A 22134-nucleotide genomic window follows, 5' to 3' on the forward strand; every position below is an offset into this window, starting at 1 on the left:
AAAGCTGGAGTAGCAATACTCATATCTGATAAAATAGACTTTAAAGTAAAGAATGTTACAAGAGACAAGGAAGGACACTACATAATGATCAAGGGATCAATCCAAGAAGAAGATAGAACAATTATAAATGTTTATGCACCCAACATAAGAGCACCTCAATACATAAGGCAACTGCTAACAGCTATAAAAGAGGAAATCAACAGTAACACAATAATAGTAGGGGACTTTAACACCTCACTTACACCAATGGACAGATCATCCAAAATGATAATAAATAAGGAAACAGAAGCTTCAAATGACACAATAGACCAGATAGATTTAATTGATATTTATAGGACATTCCATCCAACAGCAGCAGATCACTTTCTTCTCAAGTGCGCACGGGACATTCTCCAGGGTGCACATCTTGGGTCACAAATCAAGCCTCAGTAAATTTAAGAAAATTGAAATCATATCAAGCACCTTTTCTGACCACAACGCTATGAGATTAGAAATCAATTACAGGGAAAAAAACGTAAAAAACCACAAACACATGGAGGCTAAACAATATGTTACTAAATAACCAAGAGATCACTGAAGAAATCAAAGAGGAAATAAAAAAATACCCACAGACAAATGACAATGAAACACGTTGATCCAAAACCTATGGGATGGAGCAAAAGCAGTTCTAAGAGGGAAGTTTATAGCTATATAAGCCTACCTCAAGAAACAAGAAACATCTCAAATAAACAATCTAACCTTACACCTAAAGGAACTAGAGAAAGAAGAAGAAACAAAACCCAAAGTTAGCAGAAGGAAAGAAATCATAAAGATCAGAGCAGAAATAAATGAAATAGAAACCAAGAAAACAATAGCAAAGATCAGTAAAACTAAAAGCTGGTACTTTGAGTAGATAAACAAAATTCATAAACCATTAATCAGAGTCATCAAGAAAAAGAGGGAGAGGACTCAAATCAAAAAAATTGGAAGTGAAAAAGGAGAAGTTACAACAGATACTGCAGAAATACAAAGCATCCTAAGAGACTACTACAAGCAACTCTATGCCAATAAAATGGACAACCTGGAAGAAATGGACAAATTCTTAGAAAGGTGTAACCTTCCAAGGCTGAACCAGGAAGAAATCGAAAATATGAACAGACCAATCACAAGTAATGAAATTGAAACTGTGGTTAAAAATCTTCCAACAAACAAAAGTCCAGGACCAGATGGCTTCACAGGTGCATTCTATCAAACATTTAGAGAAGAGCTAACACCCATCCTTCTCAAACTCTTCCAAAATATTGCAGAGGAAGGAACACTCCCAAACTCATTCTATGAGGCCACCATCACCCTAATACCAAAACCAGACAAAGATACTACAAAAAAAGAAAATTACAGACCAATATCACTGATGAATATAGATGCAAAAATCCTCAACAAAATGCTAGCAAACAGAATCCAACAACACATTAAAAGGATCATACAGCACGATCAAGTGGGATTTATCCCAGGGATGCAAGGATTCTTCAATATATGCAAATCAATCAGTGTGATACACCATATTAACAAATTGAAGAATAAAAACTATATGATCATCTCAATAGATGCAGAAAAAGCTTTTGACAAAATTCAACACCCATTTATGATAGAAACTCTCCAGAAAGTGGGCATAGAGGGAACCTACCTCAACATGATAAAGGCCATATACGACAAACCCACAGCAAACATCATTCTCAATGGTGAAAACCTGAAAGCATTTCCTCTAAGATCAGGAAAAAGACAAGGATGTCCACTCTCACCACTATTATTCATCATAATTTTGGAAGTCCTAGCCACGGCAATCAGAGAAGAAAAAGAAATAAAAGGAATACAAATTGGAAAAGAAGAAGTAAAAATGTCACTGTTTGCAGATGACATGATACTATACATAGAGAATCCTTAAGATGCCACCAGAAAACTACCAGAGCTAATCAATGAATTTGGTAAAGTTGCAGGATACAAAATTAATGCACAGAAATCTCTTGCATTCCTATACACTAATGATGAAAAATCTGAAGGAGAAATTAAGGAAACACTCCCATTTACCACTGCAACAAAAAGAATAAAATACCTAGGAATAAACCTACCTTGGGAGACAAAAGACCTGTATGCAGAAAACTATAAGACATTGATGAAAGAAATTCAAGATGATACCAACAGATGGAGAGATATACCATGTTCTTGGATTGGAAGAATCAATATTGTGAAAATGACTATACTACCCAAAGCAATCTACAGATTCAGTGCAATCCCTATCAAATTACCAATGGCATTTTTTACAGAACTAGAACAAAAAATCTTAAAAATTGTATGGAGACACAAAAGACCAAATAGCCAAAGCAGTCTCGAGGAAAAAAAACGGAGCTGGAGGAATCAGACTCCCTGACTTCAGACTGTGCTATAAAGCTACAATAATGAAGACAGTATGGTACTGGCAGAAAAACAGAAACATAGATCAATGGAACAAGATAGAAAGCCCAGAGATAAACCCACGCACCTATGGTCAACTAATGTATGACAAAGGAGCCAAGGATATACAATGGAGAAAAGACAGTCTCTTCAATAAGTGGTGCTGGGAAAACTGGACAACTACATGTAAAAGAAGGAAATTAGAACACTCCCTAACACCATACACAAAAATAAACTCAAAATGGATTAAAGACCTAAATGTAAGACCGGACACTTTAAAACTCTTAGAGGAAAACCTAGGAAGAACACTCTTTGACATAAATCACAGCAAGGTCTTTTCTGACCCACCTTCTAGAGTAATGGAAATAAAAACAAAAATAAACAAATGGGACCTAATGAAACTTAAGAGCTTTTGCACAGCAAAGGACACTATAAACAAGATGAAAAGACAACCCTCAGAATGGGAGAAAATATTTGCAAATGAATCAACGGACAAATGATTAATCTCCAAAATATATAAACAGCTCATGCAGCTCAATATTAAAAAAACACACAACCCAATCCAAAAATGGGCAGAAGACCTAAATAGACATTTCTCCAAAGAAGACATACACATGGCCAAGAAGCACATGAAAAGCTGCTCAACATCACTAATTATTAGAGAAATGCAAATGAAAACCGCAATGAGGTATTACCTCACACCAGTTAGAATGGGTGTCATCAGAAAATCTACAAACAACAAATGCTGGAGAGGGTGTGGAGAAAAGGGAACCCTCTTGCACTGTTGGTGAGAATATTAATTGATACAGCCACTATGGAGAACAGTATGGAGGTTCCTTAGAAAACTAAAAATAGAATTACCATATGATCCAGCAACCCCACTACTGGGCATATGCCCAGAGAAAACCATAATTCAAAAAGACACATGCACCCCAATGTTCATTGCAGCACTATTTACAATAGCCAGGTCATGGAAGCAACCTAAATGCCCATCGACAGACGAATGGATAAAGAAGATGTGGTACATATATAGAATGGAATATTACTCAGCCATAAAAAGGAACGAAATTGAGTCATTTGTTGAGACGTGGATGGATCTAGAGTCTGTCATACAGAGTGAAGTAAGTCAGAAAGAGAAAAACAAATATCATATATTAACGCATATATTTGGAACCTAGAAAAATGGTACGGATGAACCGGTTTGCAGGGCAGAAATTGAGACACAGATGTAGAGAACAAACGTATGGACACCAAGGGGGGAAAGTGGCAGGTGGTGGGGGGGGTGGTGTGATGAATTGGGAGATTGGGATTGACATGTATACCCTGATGCGTATAAAATTGATGACTAATAAGAACCTGCTGTATAAAAAAATAAATAAAATTAAATTCAAAAATTAAAAAAAAATTCTCCATTTCAATGAAAATTTCCTCCTTGTGTCGTTTTGTTTGTATATTTGTGCTGTCTTTTTTTCTTGCTAGTGTTTCTCTACTTTGTAGATTTTTTTCCCCCAAAGCAATATCTTTTTGATATATTTATTAGTTTTATTGCTTTTTAATTTTCTAACTCAATGTCTGATCTTTATCCTTATTAATTTATGTCTTCTGCTGTACTATATTAGCTTTCTTTCCTATTTTTTATTGATATAGATATTTAATACTGTGATTTTTTTTCCCTCCAAGCACAGCTTAACTTTGTTCTATAGTCTGCAGCCTGTGTCTGCATTTTTCTCCTTTCATCTTGTATGCTTGGCAAACGTGCTGTGTTATCAGGTGCATAAATATTAATAAAATATCTTCATTATGAAATTATGGCCTTTAGCATTAAAAAGTGTTTTTCTTTGTCCCATTTATTGCTTTTTGGCTAGAATCCTACTTTGGTATCAAGATATGCCTAGTATGAATTTTCTCATCCTTTAACTTTTATCTTTTCTGAATCTCTTTGCTTACTTGTCTCTGTCTAGAGCACAGAGTTGGATTTTGCTTTGTAAGTCAACTTGATAAAACTTTGTTTTTTACAGATGAGCTTAGCTCTTTCTTTTTGACACAAACAGCATGTTCAATCTCAGTTTGACCATGCTATGTTTTACTTATTCTTTTATTTGGTATTGGCTTTAGTATTCAGGGAGATTTGTGTGTGTTCTAGTAATTACCGCTATGCTAATTAATGATTTATATAAAAATCCTACTTATCTTTTTCTTTAGATACTATCTGTTGGTGTCCTACTTTGAGCAATGTGGAAATTATGGAAACCACTTCTCCTCCTTCCGTTTTCCTAAGCTTTGAATTTTAGGCACTAGTTTTATCTTATTGTTAATCTCTGTACTCTTCAATTTACTTAACCTTCTTCTACTTGACTTGTCAGCCTCAAGTGACATCCTTTTACTCTCAGCTAACATTAACAGGCAATCAGTGATCTTATTCTACTTTACAATGACTGTTATCTCGTCTATTCTTTGATGAAGAGTGTGTTCAAATATTTTGCTCCTTTTCTTTTAAAACTGAGTTTTTGTTTCCTTATTATTGAGTTTGCAGAGTTCTTGATACAAGTTCATTTAAAAAACTGGGATTTGCAAATATTTAATCTTTTCATTCTCTTAACAGTGTCTTTTAAAGAGCAGTTCTTAATTTTGATGGGGTCAAATTAATCAGTTTTTTCCTTTGGTAAGAAATCTTTGTCTAACCCAAAGTCACAAAGATTTTCTCCTACATTTTCTTCTAGAAGTTTTATGATCCATTTTGAGTTAACTTTTGCATATGGTGCAAAGAATGGGTGAAACTTATTTTCTGCTTCTGGTTATCTAATTGTTTCAGTCTTATTTGCTAAATTAACTGTCTTTTATCCATTGTATTGTCTGTGCCATTTGGTTGAAAATCAGTTGTCTATCTATATACATTAGTCAACTTTTGGTCTCTCTATTCTGTTACACTGACCTCTTTTTGTATCTTTATACCAATACCGTACTGTCTTGATTATTATAACTTTTTAATGAGTTATGAATCAGGCCCTTTGTTTTCAAAGTTGTTTTGGATACTGTATGTCCTTTGCATTTCCGTATGAATTTTACAGTGACCTTGCCAATTTCTCCAAAAATGCTGACTAGGATTTTGATTTGGATGAGGTGCTGTATCTATAGATCAATTTGGGAATAACTAGCATCTTAACAATATTGAATCTTCATGTACCTGTTATATTTCCCTATTTATTTATATCTTCTGTAATCTTCTTCAACAGTGTTCTGTTGTTTTCAGTGTATAAGTCTTACATTTTTCTCATCTATTCCTAAGTATTTCATAATTTTATGCTATTGTAAATGGTTTTGTTTTTAAATATAAAGTTCTGCTTTTCCATTGCTAGTATATAGAAATATAATTGACTTTCTATACTGATCTTGTATTTATAAACTCTCTTATTAGTTCTAGGAATTTTTTTTGTAGATCCATAGGAATTTCTGGGTATATGATCATATGATCATGTTTTCTGTGAATAAGGTCAGTTTTATTCTTTATTTGAGATCTGGATGCCTTTCTTTCTTTCTTTTTTTTTTTTTCTTCCTTGGCTTATTGCACTGGCTAGAATCTCACATACAATGTTGAATAGAAGTGGTGAGAGCAGAAATCCTTGGCTTGTTCCCAATCTTGGGGGAAAGCATTTAGTCTTTCACTAATAAGTATGATGTTGGCTATAGATTTTTTTTTCCAATAGATGCCCTTGATCACATTGAGGAAGTTCCCTTCTATTCCTAGTTCACTGAGAGGTTTTTGTCAGGAATAGCTGTTGAATTTTGTCAAATGTTTTTCTGTGACTACTGAATGTTCATAGAGTTTTTCTAATTATATTGACTGATTTTTTAATGTTAAATCAGCTTTGAATTCCTGGGATAAGCCCCACTAGGCTATGAAATGTTATTCTTTATATTTATTTGATATGTTTTAAAAAAGAAGTTTTGCATCTATGCTCATGAGGTATATTGAATTGTACTTTTAGTGTAATGCATAACTTGTTTTGGGATGAGAGTAATACTGGCTTCATTGAATGAATGGGGAAGAATTCTCTATTATTAAATTATCTGGAAAAATTTGTGTAGCATTAGTATTATTTCTTCCTTAATTTGATAGAATTTACCAGTAATAGATTTCAACAGTCTTCTGAACTTGGAGTTTTATTTCTGGGAAAGTTTTTAACTACAAATTCAATTTCTTTATAGATATAGGGTTTTGTTTTTTTCAGGTTATCTATTTTTTCTTGAGTTAGTTGTGGTAGTATGTATGTTTCAAGGAAATTTTCCATTTCATTGAAGTTACCAAATTTATTGGCATAAAATTGCTCATAATATCCCCTATTATTTCTTTAATATCTGTAAAATTTGTAATGATTCCACCTCTCTCATTCCAGATATTTGAGAATTTTTTATTTTCTACTTTTTTTCTTTAGTAATCTGCCTAGAAGTTTATAAATTTCATTGCTCTTCTCAAAAAACTAACTTTTTGTTTCATTACATTTTCTTCATTGTTTTTCTGTTTTCTATTTTATTTTTTTTTGTTATCTTTATTATTCCCTTGATATTGCTTACTTTGTGTTTAATTTGTTCTACTTTTTTTAATTCCTAAAGATGAAGGCTCAGATAATTGGTTAGAAACTTTTCTTCTTTTCAAATATAGGCATTTATTGCTATAAATTACCCCCCATATACTGCTTTAGTGGCATCCCAGAAGTTGTGATGTATTATGTTTTCATTTTCATTCAGTTTGAAATACTTTCTAATTCTCTTCTAGTTTCTTTTTCATCCCATTGGTTATTTAGAAAGCATCTTATTTAATTTCTAAATATTTGAGAATTTTCCAGAGATTTTTCTGTTCTTGACTTCTAATTTAATTCTGTCATGGTCAGAGAATGTATTCGATGTAACTTGAATCCTTTAAAATTTATTAAAATATTTAATCCATTAAATTAATTTAAATATATTAAATTTATTTTATAGTCTAGAATATGCTCTTTCATGATGATGAAAATTCATTGATTAGCTCTAGCAGTTTTCTGGTAGCATCTTTAGGATTCTCTATGTATAGTATCATGTCATCTGCAAACAGTGACAGCTTTACTTCTTCTTTTCCGATTTGGATTCCTTTTATTTCTTTTTCTTCTCTGATTGCTGTGGCTAAAATTTCCAAAACTATGTTGAATAATAGTGGTGAGAGTGGACATCCTTGTCTTGTTCCTGATCTTAGTGGAAATGGTTTCAGTTTTTCACCATTGAGGATGATGTTGGCTGTGGGTTTGTCATATATGGCCTTTATTATGTTGAGGAAAGTTCCCTCTGTGCCTACTTTCTGGAGGTTTTTTTATCATAAATGGGTGTTGAATTTTGTCAAAAGCTTTCTCTGCATCTATTGAGATGATCATATAGTTTTTCTCCTTCAGTTTGTTAATATGGTGTATCACATTGATTGATTTGCGTATATTGAAGAATCCTTTCATTCCTGGGATAAACCCCACTTGATCATTGTGTATGTTCCTTTTAATATGCTGTTGGATTCTGTCTGCTAGTTTTTTGTTGAGGATTTTTGCATCTATGTTCATCAGTGATATTGGTCTGTAGTTTTCTTTCTTTGTGACATTTTTGTCTGGTTTTGGTATCCGGGTGATGGTGGCCTCGTAGAATGTGTTTGGGAGTGTTCCTCCCTCTGCTATATGTTGGAAGAGTTTGAGAAGGATAGGCGTTAGCTCTTCTCTACATGTTTGATAGAATTCATGTGTGAATCCATCTGGTCCTGGGCTTTTGTTTGTTGGAAGATTTTTAATCACAGTTTCAATTTCAGTGCTTGTGATTGGTCTGTCCATATTTTCTATTTCTTCCTGGTTCAGTCTTGTAACGTTGTGCATTTCTAAGAGTTTGTCCATTTCTTCCAGGTTGTCCATTTTATTGGCATATAGTTGCTTGTAGTAATCTCTCGTGATCCTTTGTTTTTCTGCAATGATGTGTTTTATACATTGAGTTTCTTGTAAAATTAATCCATCTAACCTAATAACATAAGACATTAAAGTTAGTTGTTCAAACACTGATAGTCATGAATACAGCACTAGTAAATGTTCTTCCTCCAACTAATCGTCACCCTAGTTACTGATACAAATTATTATTTTTTAAATTAATTAATTAATTTATTTTTGGCTGCGTTGGGTCTTCATTGCTGCGCACAGCCTTTTTCTCTAGTTGCAGTGAGTGGGGGCTACTCTTCGTTGCGGTGTGTGGGCTTCTCATTGCGGTGGCTTCTCGTTGCGGAGCATGAGCTCTAGGCGCATGGGCTTCAGTAGTTGTGGCATGTGGGCTCAGTAGTTGTGGCTCACGGGCTTCAGGGCGCAGGCTCAGTAGTTGTGACACATGGGCTTAGTTGCTCCGCGGCATGTTGGATCTTCCTGGAGCACAGCTCGAACCTGTGTCCCTTGCATGGGCAGGTGGATTCTTAAGCACTGAGCCACCAGGGAAGCCCCAGTATAAATTATTCTTAAATATACAGTTTATTTAGCAATACATGTAAATATTAAAAAATACACCTTAAAAATTAAAAATTAAAAAAATAAAGAATACAACATTAAAATGTTGCTATACTGAACAAAACTTAGCTAACTGATATAGCATTTTGGAAATCACTAGAGAAATTGCCCACTATTTGAAAACAAGAGAAAACTTTGGGTGGGACAAAATTACAATCAGTAAACTTTCTTACTCAAATAGCTCATGAATTTCTGTTTCACCAATTCTACTTTATCATAAATTATGTGAGAACTTATTTTAATATGTTTGCTTTACTTAAAAATAGGAATCACAGTAATCTTTTTATCATGTTTGCCTCATAGGGGAAAAACTCTTATCAAGAGCAGTTCTGGATGCAGGAGCCCCACGGCAAACCTGCAGCCTTTCAGAAACACCCATGGAAGACCTGGAGAGCCTGTAGCAGGTACCTTTGTTTTGGCGGCTCTGTTTGCATCAGTGCACCTTCCCTTTGCAATTCATTACTCGGCGCCGAACTTGCTCTGACTTCAGAAAGAAGCAGTCTGTATTGCAATATCTCCATTGAGCCACTGACATGGGCCTGAAAATTGCTTTTTAAGTGGTCAGATGAGGGTAGCAGGTACTTTCAGATCAACAGTGCAGTAAGCGGAGCCTAGAAGGATCATAGTTGCTGGTAAATTTGGTGTTCTTTCTAGATGCCCCAGACCCATGGATGGGGTGATGGTCAGTGATGCTGGTTGGAAACCATTTCTTCCTGAGCTATGGACATTTCAATATTTCTACACCCCACATTTCTACTACATTGGTTTATCCTCCTATTTTACTTCCATGCAAATGTTTTCCCCCAGTCTACCATCTCACTGCTGAGTGACTCAGCTCTAATCCCACCTCCCCGAACAGCTTTTCCAGATCTTATCAGTCACCCCCCCATAGATGCCCATAATTTTTTGTCCATATCCCAGTGGACCTTGTATCTTTTTTTAAAAATTAATTAATTAATTAATTAATTAATTAATTAATTTTTGGCTGCATTGGGTCTTTGCTGCTGCGCATGGGCTTTCTCTAGTTGCGTCGAGTGGGGGCTACTCTTCATTGTGGTGCACAGGCTTCTCATTGTGGTGGCTTCTCTTGTTGCGGAGCACGGGCTCTAGGTGCGTGGGCTTCAGTAGTTGTGGCACGCAGGCTCAGTAGTTGTGCATCGTGGGCTCTAGAGCGCAGGCTCAGTAGTTGTGGCGCACGGGCTTTGTTGCTCCACAGCATGTGGAATCTTCCCAGACCAGGGCTCGAACCCGTGTCCCCTGCATTGGCAGGCGGATTCTTAACCACTGCGCCACCAGGGAAGTCCTGGACCTTGTATCTTGTGCTTGCTTTCTCACTGGACTGCTGAGCTCTTAGAAGGAAGACATTATTCTTATCCATCTCTGACTTCCTCCTCCCCATCCCCAACCTCTGGGTTTGGCACAGTGTATGGACCTTGAAGGAGCTTCATGTGTACTTGAACAGAAGTAAGGGACATTTGAGATTTTCTCCATCATGTGGTTGATTCTGTCTTTCTCCCATAAATAAGTGGAGATTGGCTTGGGATCTCTGGAGTGGTCTGTGGCCCTTATAAAATCCAAAGGGGGAGAGAACCTTGGTTAAAAGAAGAAATGAAGAAGGACCAACTTCTAATTTTCTTTGCCAAAGCTCAGGTCATTGCTTCTTCTCTGAATTGCTCCAACTTGCTGAAGTGGAAACTTCCTTTAATTTGGGCTAGATAAGAGTAATTTTGGGCAGATAAGAGCCCTGGGAAGCTGTCATTGCCCACTGGCTTGGCAGGGATACTACTACAAAATGATTATGCAAGATTTTTTTCTGTCTACTTTGAATTATTTTTTAAAAACCTAGATTACTTGATTTAAAAACAATAGATCTGGGACTTCCCTGGTGGCGCAGTGGTTAAGAATCTGCCTGCCAATGCAGGGGACATGGGTTCGAGCCCTGGTCCGGGAAGCTCCCACATGCCGCGGAGCAACTAAGCCCGTGTGCCACAACTACTGAGCCTGCGCTCTAGAGCCCACGATGCACAACTACTGAGCCTGCGTGCCACAACTACTGAAGCCCACGCACCTAGAGCCCGTGCTCCGCAACAAGAGAAGCCACCGCAATGAGAGGCCCACGCACCGCAACGAAGAGTAGCCCCCACTCACCGCAACTAGAGAGAAAGCCCGCGCGCAGCAACGAAGACCCAATGCAGCCAAAAATAAATAAATTTAAAAAAATAAAAATAAAAACAATAGATCAAGGTCTACTTCTGGCACTACTGAAACCCAGAGTGTACAAAGGGGGCCTCAGGTGTCCCAGACAGCCCAGCATTTGGTAGATGTAATGATTCACCATCTCTTTGGATTTGTCATTTGTTAATTACTTGATGGAAATATTAGAGAGAATGAAGTTGTGCACTGGGGTGAAGACCTTATAAAGGAATCAAAGAGCAAACCTTCACATGCCAGGTCTTGTAAAATCTCTCATGGGAGGATTTACCTTACAAAAATAAAAGGGTGAAATTGATTAAACTTATTTCTGGCAAAACAAAAGAGGCTGCAGTAAATTCCTGAAAGGCACAGTCTCACCTCTTCGGCCCTGTACTCCTCCCCTCCCCTCACTCCAGTCCTCATCAGGGAGTCTAGGAGGCTAATCAGAGAAACAGAGAGAGACACGTTACACCCCCAGCCCTCTTCTCTGTGCTGAGATGCCCATAAAAACCTGGGCAAGGAAAGACATCTTGACTGACTCTTCTTGTTTGGGGGCACCAAGTCCTCACTTCTGGGAGACACACACACTGGTTTCCCTGCGATGTCGGGGTCTATCCTACCCATCTGCAGAGGACAGGCGTTGTTCCACAGAGTCTGGAAGTCTCAGGCCCAGCAGGCCCTTCCAACCCGCAGAGGCCCTGTGCGCCTTGCATGGCCTGGGTGAAGGGAGGGGACCAAGAATGACTAGACTGGTCAGGGAGGGAGGAAGGAGGAAGGAGAGCACCCCGATGTCTGCGAGGCCTAGCGGGCTCCAGAAAGGGTCAAAGTCAAGGCCTCACAAGCATGGCCCTGGCTGTTCCCTCCCTGCAAGCACCAGCCTCACGGATGTTTGTACGCGCTTTAAAATATTCTAACAGGCTACCCTTTCATTGCTTAACCCTCAGTATCCTTCTGTAACAACATCCTTGCATTTGTAGAGGACTGTGTGTTTCACAGCAGCGCCTCGTATTCCTGAGACAGGCCTGGTAGGTACTCTGACCCCGGGGAGACATCGGGGCGGCTGTATCCTACAGCTCAGGGGAAAGGCCAAGCACAACCTGTAGTGAAGAGCCTACGCTGTGCTAGGGACTGCTGAGTTTTGGGATGCGGACATGTAGGGTGGGGAGACTTAAGAGCAAAAGGAAGGCATTGGGAGGTCCCCGCGTCGTTCCGCTTCTGCTCCAGGGCACACTTGGGACCCCCAGTGTGCTGCCCTCCTGGCCAGTCTCTCCGCCCAGGGGAAGGAGGGCAACGTCTGAGGTCTGCCTGATTTTCCTTCCTCACACCGTTTACTCTCCACCATTCCCTCATCCCTCTCAACACACACAACCCTGTGCACTGACTCCTTCCTTTATTCTGGAGATGCTCATTTTGGGAATAAAAAGGAGAGGGAATGACTATGGATGGGACATGGGGTAGAAAGTCTCAGAAAATGAAGATCTCTTTGAGGTCAGAAAGGAGGTCTACTCCTCACAGGTAAGGATTCCGATTGTCTGATTGTCCAACGTCACAATCAGACAGGAGCAGGTATCCTGTTGCTTTCCATCCACTCTGCATGGGTGAGTGTGAACAAGGTATAACAAGGTTTCACCAGGCCATGTTCAGTTGTACACTGTTGGTGTTTGAAAGGGTATTACCTTTAGGAATAGGGCTGCTTTATGCTCTGGTGGTGAGGGAGGCTGAACTGGGAATGAGAAGACCCTTGTTCTAGGCCCAGTGCAAAATCTCTGTGTGACCTTGGATGTGTTATTGAACGCAAGTCTGTGTGCCTGACGCGTGCTGAGGCCAAACAATACCAAAACTTCGGAGTTTGAAGCAGAGAAAGGTTTATTGCAGGGCCATGCAAGGAGACGGGTGGCTTATGCCTTAAAAACCCTGAACTCCTCGAAAGCTTTCAGCAAAGCCCTTTTATAGGAAAGGTGAAGGAGGGGCGTGGTTAGTTGTTGCAGACATCTTGGTGTCAGATCCTCTGTTCTTGAGGCCAGGTTATGGTCAGGTCATGATGTTCCTATAAACCTCCACCAAAACAAATGTTATTCTCTGTTCTGACAAGAAAGGGCAAGGTCCCAAGGCTCAACTTTCATCCTCTGAGGTCCAGGCCCTGGCTAAGAGGAGGGGTCCCTGTGCGAGCTGGTTACACTGCCCGGGAGCATTGGTCCATCACCCAGTCTGGGTCCTCCCGCCAGTACCCAAGTCCGGCTGAAGAGGCAGATCTCAGCAGGCGGTGCCCTCAGGGCCAGGTCTCCAGACCCTGCCCAGCATCATCACTGAGGGAGCCAGGCCCCAGGACCAGCCCTCAGGCTTTTCATTTAAACTGGAGAGAATCATTTTTATAGGAGCAATAGAAATACATATTGTAGCAAACACCAATCAGGTTAATTCCCAGCTCACAACAATTGCCCTTTTTTGAGAATAATTGCCCAACTACAGAGGTGGATCTGAAGTAATGATGTGCAATGTCTTTGCAACTTAACCCTGACCTCTGGCCACCTCCTAGGGATAGACAACTGATCTAAGCTGGACCAATTTTTGAAACTTGAATGGAGAGACTGAAGCTGGTTGAAGCTATACCCTAATGGCAGTGTCCATGTAGTCCAGTTGCTGAGGCCTCCACGGACTGTGACCCATGGAGACTGCTGCTGCCATTAGGTCCTGGAGGTGGGGATGGGGGAGAGGTTCTGGGCTGCTTCAAGGCCTGGGCCCAGCCAGTGGGCGGCCCTGGCGAGGGCTCTGGAGCTCTGCAGGACACAGCCCTCAGCCTGTCCCTGGGCCCCCAGCTCACCTGCTGGCCTGAAGCCAGAGGGCCTGGAGAGCCCCAGGGAGAAGGCTGCGACCTGCTTCTCACTGCACTTGCCGCCGCGAGGACCACTGCCAGGCTGACTGTTGGCAGAGCGGGACCTCTAACCACTGCCCTACGGGTCTCGCGCTAATGGTGGCACACTAACGGTGGCACTGACGGCCGCGCACCTGCTCCGCCCCTATTACAGGTTGTTCACTTAGCTAGCTGCTGTCTCTACTCCCTCTGATGGCAAACAGGGGACTCTGAGACTCTGAATTGTATCTGCCTCTGTTTCCAGCAAACTCGTGATCAACTTTCGTCTCTCTGCACTCCAAAAAAAAAAAAAAGGCCAGGTAAATTTTATTAATGCTTTTCCTAAAAAAGAGTCAATATGAAATTAAAGCAGAAAAGGAGACTGAACTTTGGTAACACAGTTGGAATAATTGGTGGCACTGGCAGCAATGGGAGAAGAGATTTAGTTGATTTTCTGTGGTTGTTAATTTTTTGCTAATCTCCTAGTGATGGAAGCTGCACATATTTTTTCGAAGGAAGCAAGAAGCTGCTGGACTTCTAGTTCTCCTGGCAGCAACCTGTCACAAACCAAGGATCTGGGGAATCTTCAAACCACCCCATGATCCCAGTGGGACATACTTTTGAAGGATGTTTAGTGGTCATTCATGAGTGTGGCAAAAACTGACAAGCAGGAAGCTTATGTGTTCAGTGAGAATAACATTTTTGTCTCCAAGAGATGTTTCATTTTGAAGATGTGTGGTACCACCTTTTGCTGAAAGCACTGGTTCCCCTGTTGAAGCTTGCTAGGAATTACAACGGTTTCGATTCAATTCAAAGCTTCTTTTATTCTCCTAAGAATTTCATGAAGCTTTCTCACCAAGGGAACCCACACTGGAATTTCCAGGAAGAAATAGTTTCTTAATATAATTTTTCCCAATGGAACAGCATATTGTATAGGACGGATGAACTCTGACTGTTCATAGTAGTATACTGTGGATTTTCCAGAGAGCTGGGTAATCAGTCAGCTAGATCAAACCCAGGAAACACTGATGAGTGAGCTTGACCCAGAAGTTATGGACTAATTTTACGTGAAAGGTGGTGTTACTGCAAAGATGTCATTAATGAGAATAGAACTCGTGCTAGGTTCTGTCATTGATGTCACACAGCTCGATCCTTGTGGGTATTCAGTGAGTGGAATGAAATCATAGGGAACTTACTGGGCTATTCACGCCACTCCAGAACCAGAATTTTCTCACGGTAGCTTTGAAACAAACTTCATATGAACTCTTATAATGACCTGATTAGGAAAGTTGTGGGTTTTTATGCCAGGAAAATTTTTGATTACCCTGTTTGTCAACAGTGCTTTCTTTGCCCCACAAGATTGAAAGTTGTAAATGCCTTGATTACCAGAGGGGTGCTATGTTCAGTGATTACAATTTTGTTTTCACCAGTTTTGCTAAGAAACGGTAATAGCAGCAGAATTAAGAAAAATGAAGTAAAAATGCAAAAAGAAAACATATAGAAGAAGGTGATGGCTGCTTTCTATATACTGATACTGAGGTCCATGCTTTCTACAACCACTATCTTGTAGTTGCAGAAAGCCCTAGATGTGATGACAGTGTAATCATTTTAGATTGTATGCGTTATTATACCAAGGAGTTAGATATCTTGCATGAATGCTCTCTTGTGTGTTTAGGTATTCTATACCACTCTTGCTGTGAAACCGAAGTGCATATAGAAAAACCCTTTACTATATGAAACTTTATAACACTTGTGAAAACAATTCAGTTTGGTTTATGCACAGCGTAATATTTCTCCAGGTATCAACCAAAATTTCCCATAGACAAAGGTTTTGTCCTCATTAGGTGTTGGCCTCAGCCTAACCATCTGGGATTGTTCTGTTAAATTGCTGTCAGAATTTGTACATTCTAGTTACTGTTACTTTCTAGAATGTATTCTCTACTAATGTTATTGAAACCAATTTCTACTTCATACAGATGTTTTTCGTATACCAATTAGTTTTTCTTCCACGAATCAAGTCCTCCTAAGAAAATGATTGCAGTTACTCATTTTTTGTTTTACTATTTTAACATTATTGCTCCTTACATTCCTAGTCCTTTAATTGATTTTTTTCTTACCTGGGTGTCTCCCCTGCACCCCTCAAATAAAGCAATACGCTGTTACACTGTGGATTTATACTAATCTTATAACCCATAGGGGTAGCTCGGGTAGATCTTGGGCTTAATATTCATTTAAGGTTAAGAGAATTTGGCTTCCTTGTAATTGGCATGGGCTCTTTTGGAAGATAGTGACAAAATAAACTTCATTCGTTGATTATCAAGGATGACCCATAGAGTGTTGTAGATTGTGATGTAGATGTACTGACATGACTGTACAGAAACCATTTGCCATCCTGTGCTTCCCAGTAAATGAGATTAGCTTCTCGTGAGCACTATGCCTTTACTAACGTGTGAAGTAGTGGTATGCAAGGATTTTTTTTTTATCACCGAGTTTATTAGCAGGGAGATTTAGCATAAAGGTTGTACTGGATTCAGTAAGTCAAGCCGGCTTGGATCATTCACTTTAAGTTTTACATTAGCAGCCATTTCCATGAATTTCCAGTGACAATTTCTTGTAAACTTTGGTTTAAAGCAGAATCAATGTCTTTTTCATCTTGTGACTTAAAATCCTGTGACTTTGTGATGCATGTGATAGGGTTCTGACTTCATCTGTGTCTCTCAATGTGATGTTCCCTTCACCATGGCTTCATAGGATCAAGTGAATATGACTGCTAGAATGAGAACTGTCCAGGTTATTCAGATATATACACAGGGAAGCAGAATGCTCTTCATAAAACATAACATACAGAATTCCGATAGTCAATTAGAAATGCCTGGAAATATAGGCTTTCAAGAGTTAGCATCTTTTAGCTATGTTTGCAGGTATTGTGGCATTTGAGCAACCAAGAGAACAGCAAAGTTGACTAAATTTTGTATTTCTTCTTGTCCTCAAAATGTTTTTTGATTCTTTTTGGGTTGATGCAGTGATGTTTTGTTCCTTCTGTATTTATAAATGAACCACACTTCTTTAGTGTTTCTAAACAAAATATCTACTTTGCTTGAAATCAAGTGGCTGGAATACTGTTTTGACTTAAGCATGTTGTTGATTGAAAGTTTCACTTAAGAAGCTTTCAATCGATGTGATCAGCTTGATTCTGTAGTTAGCACAGAAGTTAACCTAATTAACTTCTGTAGTTAGTTAACCTAATGTTTCAGTGTCCTATTTTGAGGACCAATGTTCAGAGTGAATTTTGTTCTTGAACAAAATCCTAGTAGATATCCTAGTAGATATGATAACATTTGTTGGCTCAAAGTCTGATTTTTTCCTAACAGGTTCAGGAATTCTATCTAATGTTGAAAAACTGCACACATTGGTATGCAGCAAAGCCTAGAAAAGTGACAACTGTAGATTGAATAGTGATATAAATTAATCTTAGTATTATTGAAGAGGGAATTTTTGGTACCATAATTTCTCCCTTCACGGTGTTGGATTTAAATCAGTTGAAATATATTTCTATACCACAATTTAAGTGTCAGTTAAAGTTTGCTCAATTAAAAAAATACTCACGAGCTTGTTTTCTCTACAGTGGGCAGAGCATCTTATCTCTGAGTTGTGCCCAGTGTGGGACGCTCGTGGAGTCCTGCACATCCATTGCTGCCGGTTACTTATTAGCTATGAACACTTTCCCGCCTAACTTCTGAGATAGCGCTTATTCTGTTAGAGGAAGAAATGATGTGATGTGAGAGACACTGGTGGTAGCAGAGCTTAGGGAAGGGCGTGGTAGAAATCCAGAAGGTGGGCATGGTCTTTAGGACCCAGGCCCTGGAGAGTAGGCAGTGGAATCCTCAAGACATAGGATGCAGAGGTGCTAAAAGCGAACCTCACTTCATTGATTTCATGTTTGTACCTGTCCTGTGAGCAAGATCCCAGGCTGAGCATTGTGAGAAGTGCCTGCCTTCAAGGACTCACCTCTCCTGCAGGGCCGCTGAAGTGGGACTTATGCCAAATTCGTATTTGCAACAGAGAAATGTCCCATGTACCTGTGAATAGCATTGGCTGTCACTTACCTTTGGAAAGGGTGTGTCCCCAGGAGGCTTACCTTTCCTTTGTGAAAGGAATTCAGAAGCAGAGGGACAAAGACTTCTCCTCACCCCAAGTGGTCTCCTCAAGCCTTGTGGCTGCTGACACCTGGGTGACAAGGGTGGATTGCCTCTGGAGCTCACAGGTGGGCCGGCAGCTGCACTGACAGGGCTGGTGGTAGTCAGGCCCTGGACCACAGGCCTGCGAAGTGCATCCCTGGGAGTGGGGTTGGAATTCTAGTCTTCTGAGCATCCTCTGCCTGGACTAGAGAAAATCCTTGTAAAATAGACCATAGGCAGATGATCTCAATAAAGTCTGAAAATGATGAGTCTTTTTTATATGCTTTAGCCTGGCCTCCTTGTCATTTTGTATCATGCAAACAGGAACTTTATTGTATACAGGCATACCTCTTTTACTGCACTTCACTTTATTGTGCTTTGCGGATATTATTTTTTTTTAACAAATGAAGTTTTGTGGCAACCCTGCATTAAGCAGGCGTATCAGCGCTGTTTTTTCCAACAGCATTTTCTCACTTCGTGTCTCTGTGTCGCATTTTGGTAATTCCTGCTATATTTCAAATGTTTTCATTATTATTATATTTGTTTTGGTGATCAGTGATCTTTGATGTTACCATTGCAATTGTTTTGGAACTCCACGAACCGCACCCATATAAGACAGTGAACTTAATCGATAAATGTTGTGTGTGTTCTGACTGCTCTACTGACAGTCGTTCCCCCATCCCTCTCCCTCTCCTCTGGCCTTCCTATTCCCTGAGACGCAACGATCTTGATATTAGGCCAGTTAACAACCCCACAATGTCCTCTAAGTGTTCGAGTGAAAGGAAAAGTCTCACGTCTCCCACTTTAAATCAAAAGCTAGAACTGATTAAGTTTAGTGAGGCAAGCGTGTCCAAAGTCAAGATAGATCTAAAACTAGGCCTCTTGTGACAAACAGCCAGCCAAGTTGTGAATGCAAAGGAAAAGTTCTTGAAGGAAATTAAAAGTGCTGCTCCAATGAACACACGAATGATAAGAAAGTGAAACAGCCTTATTGCTGATATGGAGAAAGTTTTAGTGCTCTGGGTAGGAGATCAAACCAGCCACAACATTCCCTTAAACCAAAGCCTAATTCAGAGCAAGGCCCTAACTCTCTCTCTCTCTTTTTTTCTGCACATGCGGGCTTTCCGGGGAATCAGTGGGAGTGAGGGAGTGTGTACAGAGCCTGCTCAATCCCCTGCTTTTGGCCTTATTCGCCCGCAGCACCACCCTTGCTGACAACACCCTGGCTCGCCCCTCAGGGAGCCCGGGGAGGCCACAGCACCAGGGTCCAGGAGGAGGGCATGGCTCCTGCCTACCTTGCCTGCATAACCCACTTGCCCACTGCCCCGCACATTCACAGGGGAGCTTCACTGTAATTGAGGGCTGCCTTGGTTTTCTCATCACTTCCTTTTTCATCTTCCTCGGTCCTAATTGTTTTTAATTCCATGAAGGCCTAGAGAGGTGAGGAAGCTGCAGAAGAAAAGTTTGAAGCTAGCAGAGGCTGGTTCATGAGGTTTAAAGAAGGAAGCCATCTCCATAACATCAAAGTGCAAAGTGAAGCAGCAAGTGCTGATGCAGAAGCTGCAGCAAGTTATCCAGAAGATCTAGCCGAGATAATTAATGAAGGTGGCTACACTAAACAACAGATTTTCAATGTAGACAGAATAGCCTTCTATTGGAAGACGGTGCCATCCAGGACTTTCTTAGTTGGAGACAAGTCCATACCTGGTTTCAGAGCTCCAAAGGACAGGCTGACTCTCTTCTTAGGGGCTAGTGCAGCTGGTGACTTTAATTTGAAGCCAGTGCTCCTTTACCAATCTGAAAATCCTAGGGCCTTTAAGAATTATGCTCAATCTACTCTGCCTGTGCTCTATAAATGGGACAACAAACCTGGATGACAGCACATCTTTTTTTTTTTTTTTTTTATAAATTTATTTATTTATTTTTGGCTGCGTTGGGTCTTCATTGCTGCGTGCAGGCTTTCTCTAGTTGCGGTGAGCCGGGGCTATTCTTCGTTGTGGTGTGCGGGCTTCTCCTTGCGGTGGCTTCCCTTGTTGTGGAGAATGGGCTCTAGGCGCAGGCTTCAGTAGTTGTGGCTTGTGGGCTCTAGAGTGCAGGCTCAGTAGTTGTGGTGCTTGGGCTTAGTTGCTCTGCGGCATGTGGGATCTTCCTGGACCAGGGCTCGAACCCGTGTCCCCTGCATTGGCAGGCGGATTCTCCTGGTGACAGCACATCTTTTGATAACATGGTTTACTAAATTTTTTAAGCCCACTGTTGGTCTCAACAGTGGGCTTAAAAAATTTCTTTCAAAGTATTAACACTTATTGACAATGCACCTGGTCACCCAAGAGCTCTGATGGCAATGTACGAGATTAATGTTGTTTTCAAGCCTGCTATTGCAACATCCATTCTGAAGCGCATGGATCCAGGAGTAATTTTAACTTTCAAGTCTTATTATTTAAGAAATACATTTCACAGAGCTATAGCTGCCATATATAGTGATTCCTCTGATTGATCTGGGCAAAGTCAGTTGAAAACCTTCTGGAAAATATTCACCATTCTACATTAAGAACATTCGTGATTTGTATGAAGAGGTCAAAATGTCAACATGAACAGGAATTTGGAAGAAGTTGATTCCAACCCTCATGGATGACTTTGAAGGGTTCAAGATTTCAGGAGAGGAAGTAATTGCAGATGTGGTGGAAACAGCAAGAGAACTAGAATTAGAAATGGAACCTGAAGATGTGGTTGAAATAGTACCATGTCATGATATAACTGTGACAGCTGAGGAGTTGCTTCTTATGGATGGGCAAAGAAAGTGGCTTCCTGAGATGGAATGTACTCCTGGTGAAGAAGCTGTGAAGATTGTTGAAATGACAATAAAGGATTTAGAATAGTACATAAACTTAGTTGGTAAAATAGTATCAGGGTTTTAGAGGATTGACTCCAATTTTGAAAGAATTTCTACTGTGGGTAAATGCTACCAAACAGCACTGCATGCTACAAAGAAATTGTTCATGAAAGGAAGAGTCAGTTAATGTGCAAACTTCATTTTTGTCTAATTTTAATAAATTGCCACAGTCACTCCAACCTTCAGCAACCACCACCCTGATCATTTAGCATCTATCAACATCTAGGCAAGACCCTCCACCAGCAAAAAGACTGTAAGTTGCTGAAGGTTCAGATGGTCAGCATACCCTACAGTATAGGGTAAACATAACTTTTATATGCACTGAGAAACCAAAAAGTTTGTGTGACTCACTTAATTGTGATATTTGCTTTGTTATGTAGTCTGGAATGGAACCCGCAAAATCTTTGAGGTATCCCTGCATTGATTTTTATTTCTAATCCCTAACAGCACCTACTATAATATTCTGCACATTAATTCTGACTAATGGATTTATCTACCTTATTTTTGGTGAAAATTGTTGCTCCATGAGAGTATCTGTTTAGGTTTTGAAAAAGACATTAGATTTTTTTCTTTTGTGTACTATTTGATATATATTTTATGTAATGTATGTCAGTAATGAAGCCCAACATAAAAATGAACATCAGTGAACTTACCACATAACTTGAGAGGCTGTCTTTGTGTTCTTCCCAGGTCTCATCCCTTCCTTCTTTGAAATCCTGAATTTTGTGCTTAGTATATACCCATAATTTTCTCATATATGTCTGTATCTCCAAACAGTATAGTGCTTGGATTCTGCAGATACTGGCTTTGTTTGGGAGAAAGTGGTACAGTGGTTACCAATAATGGTTTTGGAATCAAACTGATTGTGTTGAAATCTCAGATGAACCATTTCCTAGCTATGTGGTCTTGAATGCATTATTTACCCTCTCTGAACATCTACAAATGGCAGTAATCCTTCCCACCTCATCTCCCTCCTAAGGTTGCCCTGAGGATTTAATGGAATAAGAAATGTTAAGGACCATGTACATTCCTAGTCCATGATTG

At 39.8% G+C, this 22134-nt stretch overlaps 1 pseudogene; it reads left to right on the forward strand.

Annotated features, from left to right (window-relative positions):
• LOC133091123 (S-adenosylmethionine decarboxylase proenzyme-like) overlaps positions 1–15486 on the forward strand; it is a 29521-nt pseudogene extending 14035 nt beyond the window's left edge.
• The last annotated feature ends 6648 nt before the right edge of the window (positions 15487–22134 follow it).

Source organism: Eubalaena glacialis, chromosome 1 (assembly GCF_028564815.1).
Source record: "Eubalaena glacialis isolate mEubGla1 chromosome 1, mEubGla1.1.hap2.+ XY, whole genome shotgun sequence".
In the NCBI taxonomy this organism is placed as follows: Eukaryota; Metazoa; Chordata; class Mammalia; order Artiodactyla; family Balaenidae; genus Eubalaena; species Eubalaena glacialis.